This window comes from Sapajus apella, unplaced genomic scaffold, assembly GCF_009761245.1.
Source record: "Sapajus apella isolate SASKATOON/1434 unplaced genomic scaffold, GSC_monkey_1.0 scaffold161, whole genome shotgun sequence".
NCBI classification, from domain to species: Eukaryota; Metazoa; Chordata; class Mammalia; order Primates; family Cebidae; genus Sapajus; species Sapajus apella.
In genome coordinates this window covers 141,759-159,908 of record NW_022437101.1, presented here as the reverse complement: position 1 = coordinate 159,908, position 18,150 = coordinate 141,759, and the positions used below count along the sequence as shown (strand labels likewise).

General features: G+C 50.5%; 1 long non-coding RNA gene across 1 annotated transcript in view; it reads right to left on the bottom strand.

Moving 5' to 3' along the window:
* The window catches only part of LOC116542096, a 47,509-nt gene that overhangs the window by 28,440 nt on the left and 919 nt on the right, over positions 1-18,150 (bottom strand). The gene's annotated exons all lie outside the window — the stretch shown is intronic.

The window sequence follows — 18,150 nt, the reverse complement described above, 5'->3', positions numbered from 1 at the left end:
GAACCCGGGAGGCGGAGGTTGCAGTGAGCCGAAATTGTGCCACTGTACTCCAGCCTGGGAGACAGAATGAGACTGCATCTCACAAAAAGAAAGAAAGAAAGAAAGAAAGAGAGAAAGAGAGAAGGAAGGAAGGAAGGAAGGAAGGAAGGAAGGAAGAAAGGAAGGTCAGTTAAAATATGTTTTAATATCTATTTAGAGGATGCAAATGCTGTTTTGTTACGTGGATGCATGGCATCGTCTGATCTTTTACTGTAACTATCACCCAACCAGTGTATACGACACCCTTTAGGTGATTTCTCGCCCCCCCACCTTCCCACCCTTCTAAGTCCCTAATGTCTATTATTCCACACTCTATGGCAATATGTTTTTGAAATTTTATTTGTGATATTTAAAAAAATGCTTATGTTCTAACACTTAGTGACAAAAAGAAAATCCATATCTGTCGCCTACAGAAAGATCAACTGCATGAAAAAGAAGACATTCACAGAGAAAAGATGGAAGAGACTTGAACCACCTGGTAATGGTAAGCTTGGGTGCTATAGAAAGAGGATTCGTTCTCTCTCTGCTTTGGAGATGTTCCGTATATTGTTCAATGAGTTGTGAGTACATTTATAATAAGGAAGCATTTTTTCAGCCCCCTGCGAGTTGGTATTTTTCTTGATGGCTCTGACGTGGGAGTGCAGGGGCTAATATAGCACCATGGGTGTGGTTTTCTTGGAGCCCCTGGTCACAGAGGGCACCCCTGAAAGCAGGGACGGACACCAAAAGCTGTACTGTACACTAAAATGGGCAGAGGGAGGTAGCAAGCCCCATAGAGGAATGCATATTGAGAAGCACTCTGTCTGATGAATTGTATCTGAAGTAGAAACATGTGATAAACACTAGAGTGCTAGACTGGGTAACAAACAAAGTTCACAAGGAAGAAAATCAGGGGAAATCTAATAGAATTCTAGCTGCTTCGTATAGGGCTGAAACCATCTCATACTTCAGGTTCAAACTAACCAAATGAACGTACTGGGCTAGTTCATTTAGCTAGTTTGAATGTGAAGCAAGGGCATCAATGGGCAAAGTGGCACTAGAAGAATCCACCAGCAGTCTAGTTGGCTTTGGAGGGAATTGGCTTTAACTATAAGGTTGGCTCTGGCAGCAGGAACGATGCAGAAGCTGAGGGGCTCCTGTCCCGTGGAGCCAGCAGCAGCCACAGCCTGACACAGGCACTGCGGACCCAGAGGGAGAGGAGGCCTACCCCTGGAGTCCTTCCCAGGAAGCAGAAGACTCAGGTGGCAACCCCTCACTACCTCCCTCCTGAGGCTCTCCCCAGCCCACCTTCCAAGCCCCTCCCGATGCCACCCCTCCCTGCTGACTGCCTTCCCCACGGCTCCCATGTCCATAGAAGGCACCGACTGGCAGCCTGGCCATCTAGTTTCCTTCGCAGTCTGTTTCACCCTGTGCTCCCCATGTCCAGCCCACCATGCTGTTTACTCCTCCCTGAAAATAGCTAAATGTCAGAGAAGAGCATCAGTGCATGCTATCATGAACAGAGGGAGTCCCGGGAGGCAGCACCTGGCATGGGAGGAGGAGGGAGGGGTATGCACAGAGCTTGGCCAGGGAGGGGGTCATCATACACACATGTATGGGGGCCGATCAGCACAGCAGGAGGAAGAAAGGAGAAGAGGGGTGGCTGGGGGCTGGCGGCTGGCGGTCCCACAGCCCTGAGTGAGCAGCAGTATGAGTATGGGGGAGTCAGGAGCCAGGTTTGGTGGGTGGCTGGGCACCGCCACCAGAGGACCTGGCTTCTCCTAGGATGGCCCGAGACGGAAGCAACCAAGGCTGAGGCCGGAACACACAGGTGGAGGCCAGAGCGTGGGTTTGATCTCTGGGTTCTTCACCCAGCAGGTAGAAGAGCTGTTCATGCGATGGCCTTGGGTTGTCTTCACCCTGGAAATGGGGGTGTGAGAGGATATTGTCCCTGTGCAGGCCACGGTGGGACAGGAAGAAACCAGCAATGCCAGCCCCGGTGGCACTTATCGTAGCTTTCCTTTGCCCAGGCCTGAGGGTTTTCTGAAATGCAGGATGTTCAATGCTAAAGCCAGGAGGATTCAGGGCAGACGAAGATGGTCACCCTGGCCTGGTGATGAGCCAAGACCTGCACGTGCTTTCTCAATCGTTTGCTCTTCACAGCACCCCGAGGAACAGTCATCATTATCTGCATTTTCCAGCAGAGGAGCCCGCCAAGGCCTTATACCTGCATCAAGAAGCTGGCCCCAGAGAGGCTGACCCCAGAAGTGAGCTGGGCACAGCAGCCCCAGCAGCTAGAAAGGAGGCAGCACTGAGGCAACAGGCAGGAACCCCAGGGTCTCCAAGATGCAAGGGGCTCAGCCCCCAGCCTGACTCCACAGCTCTCCCTGCTGGGCCCAGACAGCACTTGAGCCTGCAATGGACAGGGCAGGTCCACAGGAGGGGATCAGGGCTCCACCCGCAGAGGCAGAAGCATGCAGATCACAGCACTGCTTTAGCTAGGATGGTATCTAGCTGGATGTGAGCCTGCCAATGCATCCCTGAGTCTGACCTACCCAAGGCAGGAGGTGGGGTATGGAGATGGGCCATGGGGACAGTGGAAACGTCAGCAAGAAACCAAGTAGGTCCCAGGAGGCCAATATTGTGAGTCCTCTGGACTGAATAACACCGGTTGGGAGACACTCCCTATCCTGGAACCCATTCATAAAGGTGGGAAGGAGTCAGGGGATGTACTGAACTTCTGTGTAAACAGTCAATGATGGGACAAAGTGAAAACAATCTTCTTTAAAAAATGTCATGCTATAGTCATAAGCAAGACTGGTTTCATAAAAGCTGGGCTCTGTTCAAGGGATATAGAATGTACTGCACATTCATCATTTCGCATGTCCCAAATAACTCACCCTTCATCAAAGAGCACATCCCTCCGCCACCAAGAGCCACACACCCGCCTCCATAATTGATCCAGACTTGGGCACCTGCCTCATGCCAAGCCAATCAGTCCACCTCTGGCACCCACAAGCTGGGCTGGCAGAGAGTCAGGCCTTTCCTCTTTGGCCATAAATCACAGTGGGGAGGGCCCAGAGATGCTGAACTCATGACCGCCATACATCCACCCGCTTCACGATTTTGTCATAGGAGAGAATGATGCTGATACCCGAGGCCAGAAGAAAATGTTTATGGCAGTAGTTGGCAAACTACAGCCCACAGGCCAAATCCAGCCCACCATCTTTTTTGATATAAAGTTTTATTGGCACACAGCCATACCCATGCATTGACATATTGCCTATGGCTGCATTCATAAAACCCTATGGCCCACAAAGCCTGTGATATTGACTCTCTGTCCCCTAGAGCAAACATTTGCTGCCTGTGGGTCCACATGACAGTCAGAATGTGGACAGGGCTACCTCATACATCACTCTCACCTTACAGCAGCCAAGCAGTAATTACATTGTCAATTAACAGCAAAGCTGTTTTCATTCTGAAGAGGGAGAGAAGGGAGAAGAAGGAAGGGAAAGAGAGAGTGAAGAGGAGAAAGGGAGAGAGAAAGAAAGAAGAGGCAGGGAGGAAGGAGGAGAAGGGGAGGGACGACGGGAAGGAGGAAAGGAAGGGAGGGAAGGGGAGGGGTGAGAGGGAGGAGAGGAAGGGAGGCTGACAATGTGGAAGTCCCTGCTTTGAGTTTTCTGCAAGCCTAGCTTACCACTCCCTCTAGGCAGTTTTGTTATCTCAGCCAATCAGTCCTTCATTATCAGTGGTTCTAGTTTAGGTTTGGCTTCCGTCGTCAGTGATGTCTGAGTAAATAATGGAGGAGTAGCAAGTCCTGCTAGAACCATAGGAAACCGACAATTGCTCAGAGCTGAGCATTTCTGGCTGTGGACTTTACCTCCCTTCCGCCTCATGATCAGGGCTCAGAAGGGAGGCTGAGGAAAGAAGTGGGCATAGGGGCTTCATGTCATCGAGGGCGCCACTCCCAAGCGTCATGGACCCCTTCTTCCCTTCCCATGGTCCTGGAGCAAATTCCCCAACTCTCAGGCACCTTCCATGGGACAGACTGTCATCAGCCAGGGTCCCCTCATGAGCCTGGGGCAGGGGACAGCCACCTGCAGGACAGCACTACACAGGGCCGTCTGGAGCAAGTCCCATTCCTGGGGGAAGGAAAGGGCTGTGGAGGCAGGGGGGCTTCTGAGAGGGCTCCTGGGATAGACGAACTTGACTCTGGGACTTGTGGGTGGAGAAGATTCAAGGACATGTCAGGCTGAGAAGGGCTGAGGAGGCCTGTGCTTGGGAGGAAGGAGTGTGTGGGCAGGAAATGAGATGACACGCAGGTGCCTGGAAGAGAGGCATGGAGGAGGGGTGGGGACCATGTGTGGGGGTCTGACACAGGCATCATGCCATGGAGAGGAAATAGCAGGAGGATGGGGGGACACCTCTGTGGTGAGGTAGATTGCCCTGTGGCCTTGAGAAAGGAGACTGAAGGTGGTGGGACGGGCTTGGGGACCAGCAGCAAGAGAGCATCAAGACCTGGATAAGAAAGCGTCCATGTGCAGAGCAGGCAGAGGGGGAGCCCCGAGATGCTTCACAGGATGGCAGCTGACTGGGACCAGGTGAAAGGAGGGAGGAGCCAGCCATGAACCTTCAGCTCCATGGCGCCATCACAGGAGGGGAGCAGGCACAGAAGGAGGAGCAGGTGATCCCTGGAAGCGAGCTTGGCATCCTGGAGCTGCTGGGGAATGCCGACCTGCGGTCTGGGTGGAGATGCCGGATTGGAAAGTGGATGGGGACGTTCTGAAAGAGAAGGCCCAGAATAAGCAGGGAATCCTTAGCTCAGAACTTAGCAAGAAAGTGAGCTACCAGTCCAAGAGCCCAGAACTGAACCCTGCCCATAGCCTCGAGAGGGCTTTGAAGCAGGTGTGAGAAGAGGGCGATTCCAGCCCGTACCTTGACTGCAGTCTTGAGAAAGGCCCTGAGCTCAACCACAGCTGAACCACTGACCCACAGAAGCTGTGAGACAGGACCTGTGTGTTATTTTGAGGCATTGTCAGTTTGGGGATAATTTGTAACTAAAACAGGTCCCCTCTTCCCTCATCTTCGTCTCTCCTCCTCTTCCTCTTCGTTCTCCCCTTCCTTTTGTTCCTCTTTCTCCTTCTCTTCCTCCTTCTCTTTCCCCTCCCTCCTCCACCTCCTCCTCCTCTGCTCTGCTGCCTCAGTTCCCTTCCATTAGAGACATGTGTCTCTGTGTTACAGGACCTTGGCAGCAACAGCCATTGCTGTTGCAGGAATAACCTGACATTATTCCCCTTCAGCAAGCTGAAGAGCGGGGCTCTCACCACCAAGTCTGCTTAGAGGAATCCTGGGGAACAATGACTAATCCAGCTTTGAGTTTCTCCTGGGATTCACTGTGACTGGGGGAAGGTGTTAGGACTGGCAAGGCCATGAAGCAACCCCCTGGCATGGCACTTAGTCGCTCAGACAGGCAGCTCCACTGAGCATCATGTGTGGTTTGGGGAAAGGCTTCCTCCACAGAAAGGAGAGAGCTGTTTCAAAAAGAAGGCAGGAAGCCATGCCGGGCAGACAAAACAGCTAGCGAGGGGTGGAGTGGCAGGAGGGGGCTGAGGGAGACTGGGGCGAGGGGCCAGGACATCAGAGCACCCAAGGCAGAGTTCCAGGATGAAGGCCTGCCTGGGGCAGAGGGGAGAGCCACCGTGCTCCAGAGCTAGAGCGTGGGGGAGAGGAGAGACGGTACATTCCACCTGCCGCTCAGATGCTCAGACCCCATGGGGAGGCGGCAGGGTGGAGAGAGCCACTGACAGCTGAAGTCACCAAAAAAAGAGGAGATGGTGATGCCTTCCAGGGCATGGAGTGGGCACCACTCTGGCCAGCACCGAGAGCATGACTGAGGAGGCCAGGCTCAGAGGGGTTCCTGGGCGTCCTCCCCACTAAGTGACCCTGAGCAGTCCTCGGCCTGTTCCTCGTCTGCACCATGCGAGGTGAGGGGCAAGGCAAGGACTGCAGCAGCTGCCACCCCTTCCCTGCACCGGCAGCCCCATCTCCCCAGGTGGGAAGTGCCCGTGAATCTCAGCAGCCAGTGGGCACGGCACCCTGAAGGCTGGCACACTCACTGGGCCCATGTCTGCCAGGCTGCAGGGCCCGTTTCCTAACACTGCATAACACACGTCCACAAGTTTCGCAGCTTAAAACAGCACATACATGTTACCTCACAACTTCCAAGGGCCTGGAGTCGGGGCATGCTTGGCTGGGCCCTCTAGTCGGGTTCCCGCACGGCTGCCATGCAGGTGTCTGCCAGGCTGCACACCCTTCCGGAGCCCGAGGCCTGCCTCTCCCAAGACCCTAGCGGCTGTAGTACCGAGGGTCCTGCTTTCCTCTGGGCAGTGATCAGGGCCAGCTCCCAGCTCCTAGAACCTTGTGATGGGGCCCTGTCTCAGGACACAGCCAGCACACAGCCCTCTCTTTATAAAGGGCCCAGGCCTCCATTCAAGGGCTGTCACCAGATTAAGGCAGGCACACCCAGGATAATCTTCCTTTTCATTCCATCAAAATCAGTTGGTTTGGGGCCTTCAATTACATACACAAAATCTCATCACCTCTGCCATATAACACAAGTGAATCCCAGGAGTCACACACGTTATAGTCAAAGGCCTCACCCCAACTCAGGGTAGAATTGCTGTGGGCGAATGCACCAGGGGCAGAATTATGGGGACCACTTTAGAATCCTGCCCTCACACCTCCCTGCGTCTCGGTCCCTGTTACCAAGTTCTGGAGTAACAACAGGGAGTAAGAAAGACTTGGGTGGGGCGCCATGGCCCACGCCTGTAATTCCAGCTCTTTGGGAGACCAAGGCGGGCAGATCACAAGGTCAGGAGATTGAGACCATCCTAGCCAACATGGTGAAACCCCGTCTCTACTAAAAATACAAAAAGTTAGCGGGGCGTGGTGACACATGCCTGTAATCCCAGCTACTCCAGAGGCTGAGACAGAAAAATCACTTGAACCCAGGAGGTGGAGGTTGCAGTGAGCAGATATTGTGCCACTGCACTCCAGCCTAGAAACAGGGCAAGATTCTATGTCAAAAAAAGAAAGAAAGAAAGAAAGAAAGACTCGGCCCTCGAGGCCCTTGCTGGCAGGCTGCAGTTGAGATGAGGAGACAGACTGCTCCACACAGTGGAACACATCTGATGGGAAGGCAACACTCTCCGAAATGTAGGGGCCAGGGCCTTTGCAAAGAATGGAGTCTTGGGGGTGGGTTTTGCAGGGCACATATTCACCTGACTCAGAGGGGCCCCCAGGCAGGAGAAATCGCTGGTGTAGGCATTGCCCAGGTTACTATCCGTCAGTGAATCACCTTCACCGTGCCTGCGGTCACTGTCATTTACTTAGCTGTTTTTTTAAAAAGCCTACTCACTCTGTTTTCCTTACAAGTATTTTAAACAGAATCTTTACATTTCAAGTATAAATGGAAAACCAGCATTCCTTGTTATAAATAGAAGCTAACCATAAAAATAAATAAAAGAAGCATGGGCTCATGAATTTCTTATGAATCTGCAGGCTGCTATTCCCTGTGAATGCAGGGAATCAGGAAGTATGAGGGGGATGTTAGAAAAATACCAGAAGAAGAATGACATTTTTCAGAAAGGCGGAAAGGGAATGAGGAAGTAAGCAGTTGTCGTGTTGAGACTCACAGCCACTCTGGGTGCCCGGGTCCTGCCGCCTCACATGCAGCACCCGGGAACCAGGCTCAGGGTGGAGAGGTGAGTGTGGCAGGTTTATGAGGCCCGCACCTGGGAACATCGCCTCCTGGAAGGGGTGAGAGAGGCTGCTGGACAGACGAGAAGCTGATTGGGATGTGATCACAACAGGGGCTGTGGCTGCTCCCACAGGCGGCTCTGGAGCTGGGATGGCCCCTCAAAGTTGTCCCAGATTGAGACAAGGGAGCCCAGACTTTTGTACTGCCAAATGGTCTTGGTAGGAGATGCAGTGGCCCTGGGAAAAAGTAGGTATGGCCATGGGCAGGGCAGCTCCTTTAGGCTGCAGAGGGCAATTCCTGGGGAGGGTCCCAGCCAGGAGCCATCAGCAGGCACCACCCTTGAAAGCTGGGAGATGAGGGCCTCAGCCCTGAAGGGCAGAGCTGGGCAGCTCCACAGCTTCCTCTACAGGTCCCCCTCTCCACAGTTGTGTTCATTTGTTTTATATAATCTGGTCCTACCTGGGAATAGCTTCCCCAGGATGCCTGGTCTCTTTTCCTGGGAAAACCTACAAGAGAAAGGTTAGAGATCAGCACAGTGCATGTGCTGCAGCTGGGCTAGGGCCCTCGGGTACTCACCACCTCTGTCCTCTGCCACCCGTGCCAGGTCCTCCACTTTGGCTCATGCTTCTGCTGCTCTAGGGGCTCACCTGGTGGGTGGCACAGACCCTCGCCCCAGAGGGTGGTCATGCCCTTCTCCAGCTATGGCTCCTGCCCTTGTCCATTTGTCATCAGAATTGGCAGGGAGGTACCAGGAAATGGTCCAGTAGATCACCTGGATGCTAAGCACAGCCTCCCTGCCCCAGTGTATGACAGCGCAGGGCTGAAGACATGTGCAGGATGGACACTCCCCTCCTTCCCTCCAGTCTCTAGATGTAGCAGCTGGGAGTGGTTGGCAGCATCTGTCGCTGAACATGAAAAGGGAATAATGTTCTCTGGAAGAAGCATTTCTCCTCTGGGCACCAGGACCTTTAGTCCCACTGTGCCTAGCATTCTGGGAACACAGATTCCCCTGGGCCATGAGTGTGACTGTGAGCAATGCTACTCCCGTTTCTGTGCCTTGGTTCCTGGACCCATGACTTCTATTGACTGAAATACAGCACCACGTATTGGCCGTTGGTTTAAGGTGAGTGCTGTGTTGTGGAGGATGGCCTCCCACCCTCTCAGAGCATCTGCTCCAGACAGAGCTTCAGCCGCACTTTCCAATGCTCTGTCGTGGGGATGTGCCGGCACTGGTAAACCCCATCAGCCTGTGTTCACTGTGGTGCCTCCTTTGCTGCAATGTGAGTCCCTTGGTTCCATCCTCTGTCACATAGGATCCTGAAGGAGGATATCAAATGCTCTCTAAGTTTTGTGGTGCTGGCTGAGGCTCTGAAGGCAAAAACAACAAACCAAACCAAGAATATGTGTAGACTCCAGACCAGGCGAATCGCTGCTCTTTCCAGGGTGGAAAGAATTCAGTTAATCATCGTTCCACCAAGTATACTGGTGTGCTCAGCTGGGGATGGGCCATATTACAGGCTTGGCACTGGTCTCCCTTGCTGGTTGGCTGGACACTGGAAAGTGGCAGAGCTAGACTGGTCCTGGTCAGTTGGTGCTCATAATGCCATGCTATCCACAACTCCCATTCTTGCCACAGCAGCTCCAGGCAGGCGCTCATTCTGACTGATGACAGAGGCTGCTGATGTCCACTGCAGAGCCAGTCGACGCCTTGTTGTTCAGTGCATATTCCACAGTGAGTGCTGTCTGGTGGGCGTTCACATGCAATATAAAGACCCTCTCACTCCCTGCTGACTCCTGTGGGCCTATTCACATGCCTTGTCCACAAGCCTCCGTGGCCCTGATGTTTCAGATGCTTCCTTCCAGGCCCCCAATCAACTAACCAAGCCATTTCCCACTGCTCCAAAATCCCTCAGGTCACTTTTCTTTCCATATAAGGTGGATGCCAACTGTACCCCCAAAGCTCTGCCCACAAGGAGGATTTCCCCTCCTTGCTGCTATCTTTCAGGGTCATCCCTGAGTTAGGGTACAGTGCATCAAAAGTCCATTTTCACTTTGCAGCCGTATACCAAGTCTACCTCTCCCTGCACCAAGCTCGGACATTTTCTTTCTCCATCACCTTATCATAAAAGACCCCCATGTGGCCACAGGTGTGAACTGAAAGAGAAGCACAGGTGCCCAGTGGTAGATGGCATGGAGGTATGAGCTACCTGCTAGTGCAGCCTCATTGTACCCCCTGGCACTACTCATGCCCATCCCAGTGGACCTCTTCCATCTTTGATGAGTTACTGCTGGGCCCTCCCAAGCTTACAGACCATGTAGACGTGGTGGATCTACGAGAACACAGCTCATGACAGGCAGTTCTGGCTGCTTGATCAGCTGATGGCCCATGGTTAGGCTCTTCATCTCAAATGAAACCCGGCATCAGGAGGTGCTTTTCAAAGGGCAGATAATTCACTGCTGCAGAGGGCTTGGATTTGTTCTTATTGGGCCTTGCCATAAGTCCCATGCGATGTCTTTCCTTCACAGATACCTATGATACCACAGGTCTGACAGCTCCTATGATCCAAGAAGCTGGGCTTTCACAGCCTGGATGGGTTGTGGAGTTCTTTTCTGCTCTAGGTTCACTCAAAGCTGGCAGCCTTCTGTGTCCTTCTGGGTCAGAGTACATTCACAAGGATGAAACTTGTCATCTCCACATCCCGAAAAAGTCTACCAGGAATTGTTTTTAATTCTTAGAGAGGGGAAGTGCAAGACACAATGTGTTTTCTACTTTAAAGGGGATGTCCCAAGGTGCTCTGGCCACTCATTACCTGATATGGCTTGGATGCCTCCTCCAAATCTCATGTTGAAATGTGACCTCCATTGTTGGAGGTGAGTCTAGTGGGAGGCGTTTGGGTCATGCAGGCAGGTCTCTCATGAATGGCTTTGTGCTGTCCTCACAGTAATGACTTTGCCCTCACTCTGTGAATTCACGTGAGATCTCTTGATTAAAAGAATCTGGCACCTCCTCTCTCTCTCCTTCATGCACCCTCTCTCACCCTGTGACACCTGCTCCACCTTTGTCTTCAACCATGAGTGGAAGCTCCCTGAGGCACCCCCCAGAAGCAGATGCTGGGGTCATGCTTCTTGTACAGCCTGCAGAAATGTGAGCCAAATAAACCTCTTTTCTTTATAAATCACCGAGTCTCAGGTATTCGTTATGGCAACACAAATGGACTAACATACCACCTAATAGTCTCAGTGATGAGGCAGACCCCAGAGTCATCATGGGGTTCATCTCCCGCCCTCTGAAGCGCATCTTACCAAGGTCTCTCAAATATTCTTATTGATTACTGATTCCACTTCTTACTGATTCATTCTGGTTAACACAATGTCATTAATACAGAGGACCAATGTTATGCTCCGTGGAATATCCAGAAGACCCAGGTCCAGTTGATCCCTCACGACAGAGGTGGTACAGTTAACATGGCCCTAGGGCAATAAATACACATACTAGTAAATGTATACTGGTACCTGCCCCATGGGAATAAAAACTGCTTCTACATCCTTGAATAGGATGAAAAAGAACACATTCCTTAGGTCAGAGGTTGCATACCAGATACCTAAGGCCATGTCAGTCTGCTCTAACCAAGATCCGACATCTGGCACAGACACTGCAGTAAGGGCTATTGGCACATCACTTGGTGAATTTGCAGCCATCACTGCATTCTCTAGCATCCGTCTGGTTTTTTGTAGGGGCCAGACTGGTGAATTAAATAAGGAGAGCCTGTAACTATCACAGCTGCATCCTTTAGGTTTTTAAGGATGGCACTAATCTCTACCGTTTCCCTTGGGACAGGACACTGATTCTGACTTATTCATCTGGCCAGGACGGGGATGAGGGCATAGTTTCAGACGCTTGTCCTTGTACTTCCCTACTACGGTAACTCTTACCCCACAAGTTTCAATTTGCCTTCCCCACTCCTCTAACTCTTGCCCTGTAAGCCAAGGAACAGTGCAAAGTTCTGGCAGCTACGAAGGATGTTTGTTGCAATTCTACATTTGAGGTATAAGGAAATAGCTGTGGATGAGTCCACAAGCCCAGTGAGCTGGGCTGCACCAGGATTCATTGACCATCTGGTTTCCGTAAAATCCACTCTAGCAAGAGAGTTATAATGAGGCCTTGGGTCCTTGGTATCAGTGTCAACTTGGACCATGTATCCATTTATTCTTGAAGTGTCTGGATGCTCCTCTTCCCTCAGATTCAGTGGTTACCTGAGTAAATGGTGATAGGTCCCTTTCGGGAAGGACAGGAAATCATGACCATCTATCCTTGCTGTGGTGTTGCAGGTTCCTTCCTCCTGAGGTCCCAGCCTCTCCTTCATTCAAAGCGTTCAGGTATAGAAACTGGCTCAAGCCCAGCAAGGGAGTGTGACTGTTTTGGGAATGGCTGCCCTCAGCCTCATTTATCCATCCTTGGATTGTACAAACTGAGTGGTGCTCTTGTGGGCTGCCCATCGATTTGACCCCTAGAGACTGCAAGTTTGATTAAGTATCTTCATAGCTCCACGTGAGTTGGGAATCCTGGCTGCAATCTGACCACGCCTCTCATTTGGATAATTGCATCTACTTTGATTTGGACAGCAAAGTACTCCATTATTCTGGGATCCTTTCAACCCCATTTTTGCTAGCCCAGATGAGTAACAATACCCTCTACGCTCAGCCCCAGCCTACAAACAAAGGCCATCCCTGACCTTTGCATGTTGCTGGTGCCCCTCTCACCAGTGGATTTCTTATCACTTTGGTAAATGGAGAACCCTCTGAGTCCTTCCGCGGAATATATAGGCTGGTGGTTTTCCAGCCTGTGTACCATTTCTAACCCAGCATGTCTGCTCTCTGAGCCTGAAGTCCATTCCTCTATCACTTACCACAGCATTGGCACTTCATTATTTCAGCATTGACATTTCATTTAGTGAAGGCCATTGCTTTTTCCAAGTATCCAAAGGCCAACCCATAAGCATATCAGCCCCATGCCCTCAGGCCCTTGCCATGGTGGAACTCCTGCATCACGGGACGGTGCTCCCGGCTTGACGAACTCTCCCTTATCCACTTCCCTATCCAGTCCGCCTTGATTCAGCACCCGTGCAGCCCACCGCAAGCACACTCTCTCAGGTCCTGTTTATACACGTTGAGGCTACAGATCCTCCAGTCTACAGTATTCTTCCCCTTACTTGGCCCTGGCAATTCCCTGGCTGGGCGAGGTGATGACATAAGCCCAGCTTTCATCTGGCAGCCAGGGTACAGGTTAGGGTAGATTATGAGAGGGGCACATGCTACATCTTTATCATCTTCAAGCATGGTGGACAGAGGCCGCCTCCCCAGGCCCAGAGTGTTCAAGGAAGTATAGGGTTTTAAGACTCTTGAGTACATCCACCAAGATGCTCCCCTCTAAGCCTCAGTGTCCCCACTCCTTCTCCACCAGGGCCTGCCTTTGGCATAACAGAAGCGCTGGGGTTAAGAACGAAACCACCTCTGGAGCTATTACCCTCGTATGTAACATAAGTCCCGGACCCAGTCCTCAGCAGAACTGGCTGTAAGCACTGAGGGTTTCTTTAGATGCTGCTAAGAAGACCCTCTAATTCTCACACTCTGCCTTAAATTAGTATTTCATCCCTCTCAATCTTTTATTGTCTCTCTGCAATGCGTCCATGGCGGTCAACCATCCCACAGTCTTCAAAATTATTCCTTCCCCTGAACCTCTCTAACCCATAAGAAAGTGACCCCTCCAGTTCACCACCACAGCATCAGGCTATGGGGACTTAGCCACAGCATCCTCATTGCCACTGGACGTTAGATGACCAGGGCCTCAGATCCCACCTTGCAGCCCACTTGCTTAGATCGCTCCTGGCATGAACTATCGCAGGTCGGGTGTCTCAGGGTAGGGCCTCTGAGATAGAACTTTGAGTGCAGCGTGTATGGGAGAGTGCTAGGAGGAAACACTGATAAGGGAGTGGACGGAACAGGACAGCCAGGAGCAGCAGCTAAATGACACAGTGGTCTAGAGAGCCTTGGAGGCAGGTGGCCCTATGGAGCACCCAGTCACTGTGTTTGGCTGTCCCCAGAGTGTGAGATGACTTTGAGTGAGGCCACTCCTGTCAGCCTTCCTGGGGAGGCATTCCACTGTTAGCCCTCAGCAGACGGCAGTCCTGGCAGCTGAGGCCATGAACACCTGGGTGCTGGCAACAGGGGGATTAGTTACAGTCACCGGAAGGCCATGGGGAAGGGCCTGGGATGAGAACTCAGGGAATGAAGCTGCCCTAAATCCTGGGGCAGAAGAGGATGCATAAGAACAGAAGCTGGAAAAGACTCCAGCAGGACAGAGACGTCAGATGGTTAGGGCTTGAATGCCAGGACAAGGACAGAAGGCTTCATCCGTCCTGTGAAGGACAGCAGTCAAAGGTTTTGAGCAAGATTATTTGGGGGTGATAAGAAGGCTGTGCAGCCACAAAGGGGCCCTAATTTTCCAAGTGTCCTCTTAGCTGCCTCTCCCATAGACTCCTCTTAACTGGCTGGCTCCGGCCAACTCTCTCTCTCTCTCTCTCTCTCTCTCTCTCTCTCTCTCTCACACACACACACACACACACACACACACACACACACACCACTGCCCTCCTCCCCCAAATCGGTTCCCTTCAGATTGTCACTCCCCACAGTGCTGCATTCATGCGTCAGTTCTAAATAGCCCCACTGTTCAGCTTTAACGAGAAGTAATACCAATTCCCATGTTTGCTCAGAGAGCACCATATTTCATCAAACCAGAGCCCATGCCGGCTCAGATTACTGACCGAGACAATGTTCTGTAATCCTGGTTTATTCACATGTCACGGGTATTTTAGCAAAACAGAAATGAATGGCCCCCACCACCCTAGGAAGTAACGGGAGAGTTGGGTTCCCGCCCAGGGGAAGTCATGCTTTCGCTTGCCACAGTTCTCAGAGGAGCCGACTTTGATTCTCTGAGTTTTTTCCAACTTTAGGAAAGAGAATATGGGCTGAGGAGGAGTCACAAAGTGGGTAGTTATTTCCCTGTAAAATGTTAACTCCACGGATGGATTTTGCCAGAGCAAAAATGAAATCTGTCATTGATTATAAAGTCCTTTGTGCTTGTTATTTCACAGATTTATTACACTCGGGCCTGGCGGCCTGGGGAGGCCCTGGGGTTCCTGTCTCTAGCACCCCACAGCTCATGCCCCAATGGGAACAGGGACTCACTTGCATTGCTTTTGTCCTTAAGGGCGAGGAGCTTTGAAAATCTAGATGAAGAGCTGTGAATCATCCTCCCAATCTTTGGATAAGAACTTGCAGACACAGACAATAACAGCATAACAGCTCCTTGGTAGAGGTCTATGCCTTCCTCATCGAGAAAACATTCCCTTCCACCCCTCCCCCACTTTTTTTTTTTTTAGCTGTTGGCCCTGTGTATTAAGAAACAAATTTCCTCTGCAGAGTAAGGAATAGCCAGGCTTGAACTTCTCACCAAAGCTGCCAGCCTGGGTCCACTTTAAATGTGCTACAACTTCTTTCAAACCCACAGTAAATGAAAAGACCAGTCCCAACGATCAATGCAATTCAGTTGATATTATCTCACTTTAAAACCTGGCCAAGAATCCTCATACCAACCTGCCTTTGTCCCCATCTTAGAGTTGAAAACACTGAGGTCCAGAGAAGGCAAGTAACTAGCTTAACATCACACAGCTAAGTAGCAGTGAAAACAGGGACATGAATCTAGTCCCAGTTGACTCCACAGGGTCATGGGAACCCCCCTCACTTCCAAGAATGTGTTGATATGGGACTACAGAACCAGAAAGAGAGTACAGGAGCAGCAGCAGAGCCTGGAGGCCAGACTTCTCACTTAAACGAGGGGCTCCCAGGATTCCAGAGAGGTAATGGGGCTGCCGCAGGGTCGCAGAGCTAGTTAGTATCATACACCGGCTCTGCCGCAAATTAACTGGACAATGTCATGAAACAATCTCTAGGGAACATTTATTTGGGGAGAGTTTCTTGATAAGGCCAAATGAGCTTGCTTTTGAAAACTACCCAGGGTTTGCTTTACTTTCTTACTTGGGTGCAGAGCTTCACAACTATGGAGTCTCTTCACTCCTTGCTCATGACTTTCTGAGCTGAAGAAAACCCTGCTACCCTGGAGTCTATGGCAAGGAGGCCTAGAGGACTGAGGGTCCCCAAACTACCTCTCCTCTCCCTGGAGAGAACACTCTCCACTCCAATCGGCAAGTTCAAGACCTCCCTGGGTAACTGAAATGTACGGAATTCCTAGGACCAGGATAATTTTGTAGGAAGCTGTCAGAAATCACAGCTCTGAGTACTTGTCTCCACAATCTGCCATCTCAACTCTTATTTTGAGCTGCGGCCTGAGCTATTAAAAAACAAAACACTCTCGTGGGCAAGCTCCACAATTAGCCTCATTTCTACACTAGAAAAACTGTTCTGCATGAGCTGAAATTGCACAGAGATTGTTTCTTGTCTTAGCGATGCTGTTTCAAGGGCCGTGCTGAGAGTCAGCAAGGATGTGACCCAGTGGTAATCTGAATTGCTTCACCAAACACATTTTTATCCCATCATCTCGGCTACATGAAAGGGGGCCACAGTGCTCGTGTTCAAGACTTTACAGTCCCGCTGTTCAGCAATAAAATGAGGCAAGAAATATTAGCCGTCCCTGGCTGATGCCTTAATTCTTTCCCAACAATGTCAGAGAATCTGTACCCTACAGGTTTTAGTGCCGGCTAAAGCCTGACCCTCAAGCTGGCTTGAATGGAGCGGGAATGAGTTAAGGAGAGCGAGAAGGCTTTAATGGACGCGGATTCCGAATAGCCCAGCTTGTGAGGGCCTCCTGTGGACTCACCCTCCTTTTCACAGGCCTCGATTGTGTATGGCCCCAGCAAAGACAAAACTACCCATGAGCAGAGGTTACCCCCAGCCGGTGCAGGTCAGAGGCATTCTGGGGGAGAAGGGGAGAGGGGGACAGAGGGGAAATGAGGGGCACCTGGAGAAGGAGGGGAACAGGGGTGGGAGTGGGGGAAGGGATCACTGAAGGATGGTCCGGATCATTTATAAGGAGTGCTTCACTATGTCCCAGGCTGAGACTCGATCATCTCACCTCCAGACAAACCATTTTGGAAAACTGGTTCAGAACAAATGGGAGCTATCCTAATGGGAAGCTGAACACACTGTGATCTAATTTTCAAAAGAAATAAAATGCTTCTCTCTGGTTTTCCAAAAGCTACAGGTCTGAGGTTCAGAAGCTCTTAATAGGATGGCCTCTAATTTGACACTGCAAGATTTTTAAAAATTACAAATGGGTTGTGTTTTACACACCAACACAAGCTTTTTCCAGCAATTTTTCAATTATTGCATTGTGAGCCCTCCAAGAAAAGTAACCATTTTGGCTCACAGAGCCCAAAGTTACCAAGTAAAGGGAACAGCGTGTTCACAAGTTTGCAAATAGTCCTTTGAAATGTAGCATGGATTGTAGGCATCTGGGAGCTTTCTGGAAGAACATGGGCTTGAAGTGGCCCTTTTCTTCCCTCCCAAAGGTCCTTAAACTTTTTAGGTGGGTCTTGAGCCCCTTTCTAAGTCTGGAGAAGCTTGTGGTCCCTTTCTTAAAATAATGTTTTTAAACACATAAAATGAAATATGCAGAGTTATAGAGGAAGACAATTACATTAGAATATAGTTATCAAAAATATTTTAAAACAATTTTGCAACATAGTAACTATGTCCTTTTTGTTAAGTACTTAACTAACTAGCAATAGACCTAACTGAAGTAGTACTGAGCAAACATGATACTGTGATAAATCTGCAACCACTCTCACACGATGTGAAAATATCTGTGGATGGTGCCTATCGGTGACAAAGTCACTAATACCACTGTGGTTGGTTGCTTGCATTTATAATATTAGTTAATGGTAAGTTTCAGCTAGAGTTAATGAAAATAAAGATGTATTTTTTTCCCCATCAAGTTCATAGGAGCCCTTGAATTCTATCCATGGGGAAGAAATCCTGCTAGAGGCAAGATAAAGTTCAGGACCTTCTGCCCCAGGGTTAAGCTGAGGGGCAGGGGCCAGGGACTCACTACACCCTCACTTCATTGGGAAGCCTTCTTGGGAAAGCCATTGCTTTCTCTCCTCCTGTTCTGATGCTTTGGACATATTTTGAAAGGCAAATTGAAAGCATGTCTTACCCCTACAATCCTGAAGGCTACATGTCCAAAGATTAATATGGACCTTTTGATGTTTTCCTTCAACAACTGGAATTACTGTTGCCAAATAAGGCGACGGTTAATCAGCTAATTCTGAATTTTAATCAGCATCTTGTTCCAT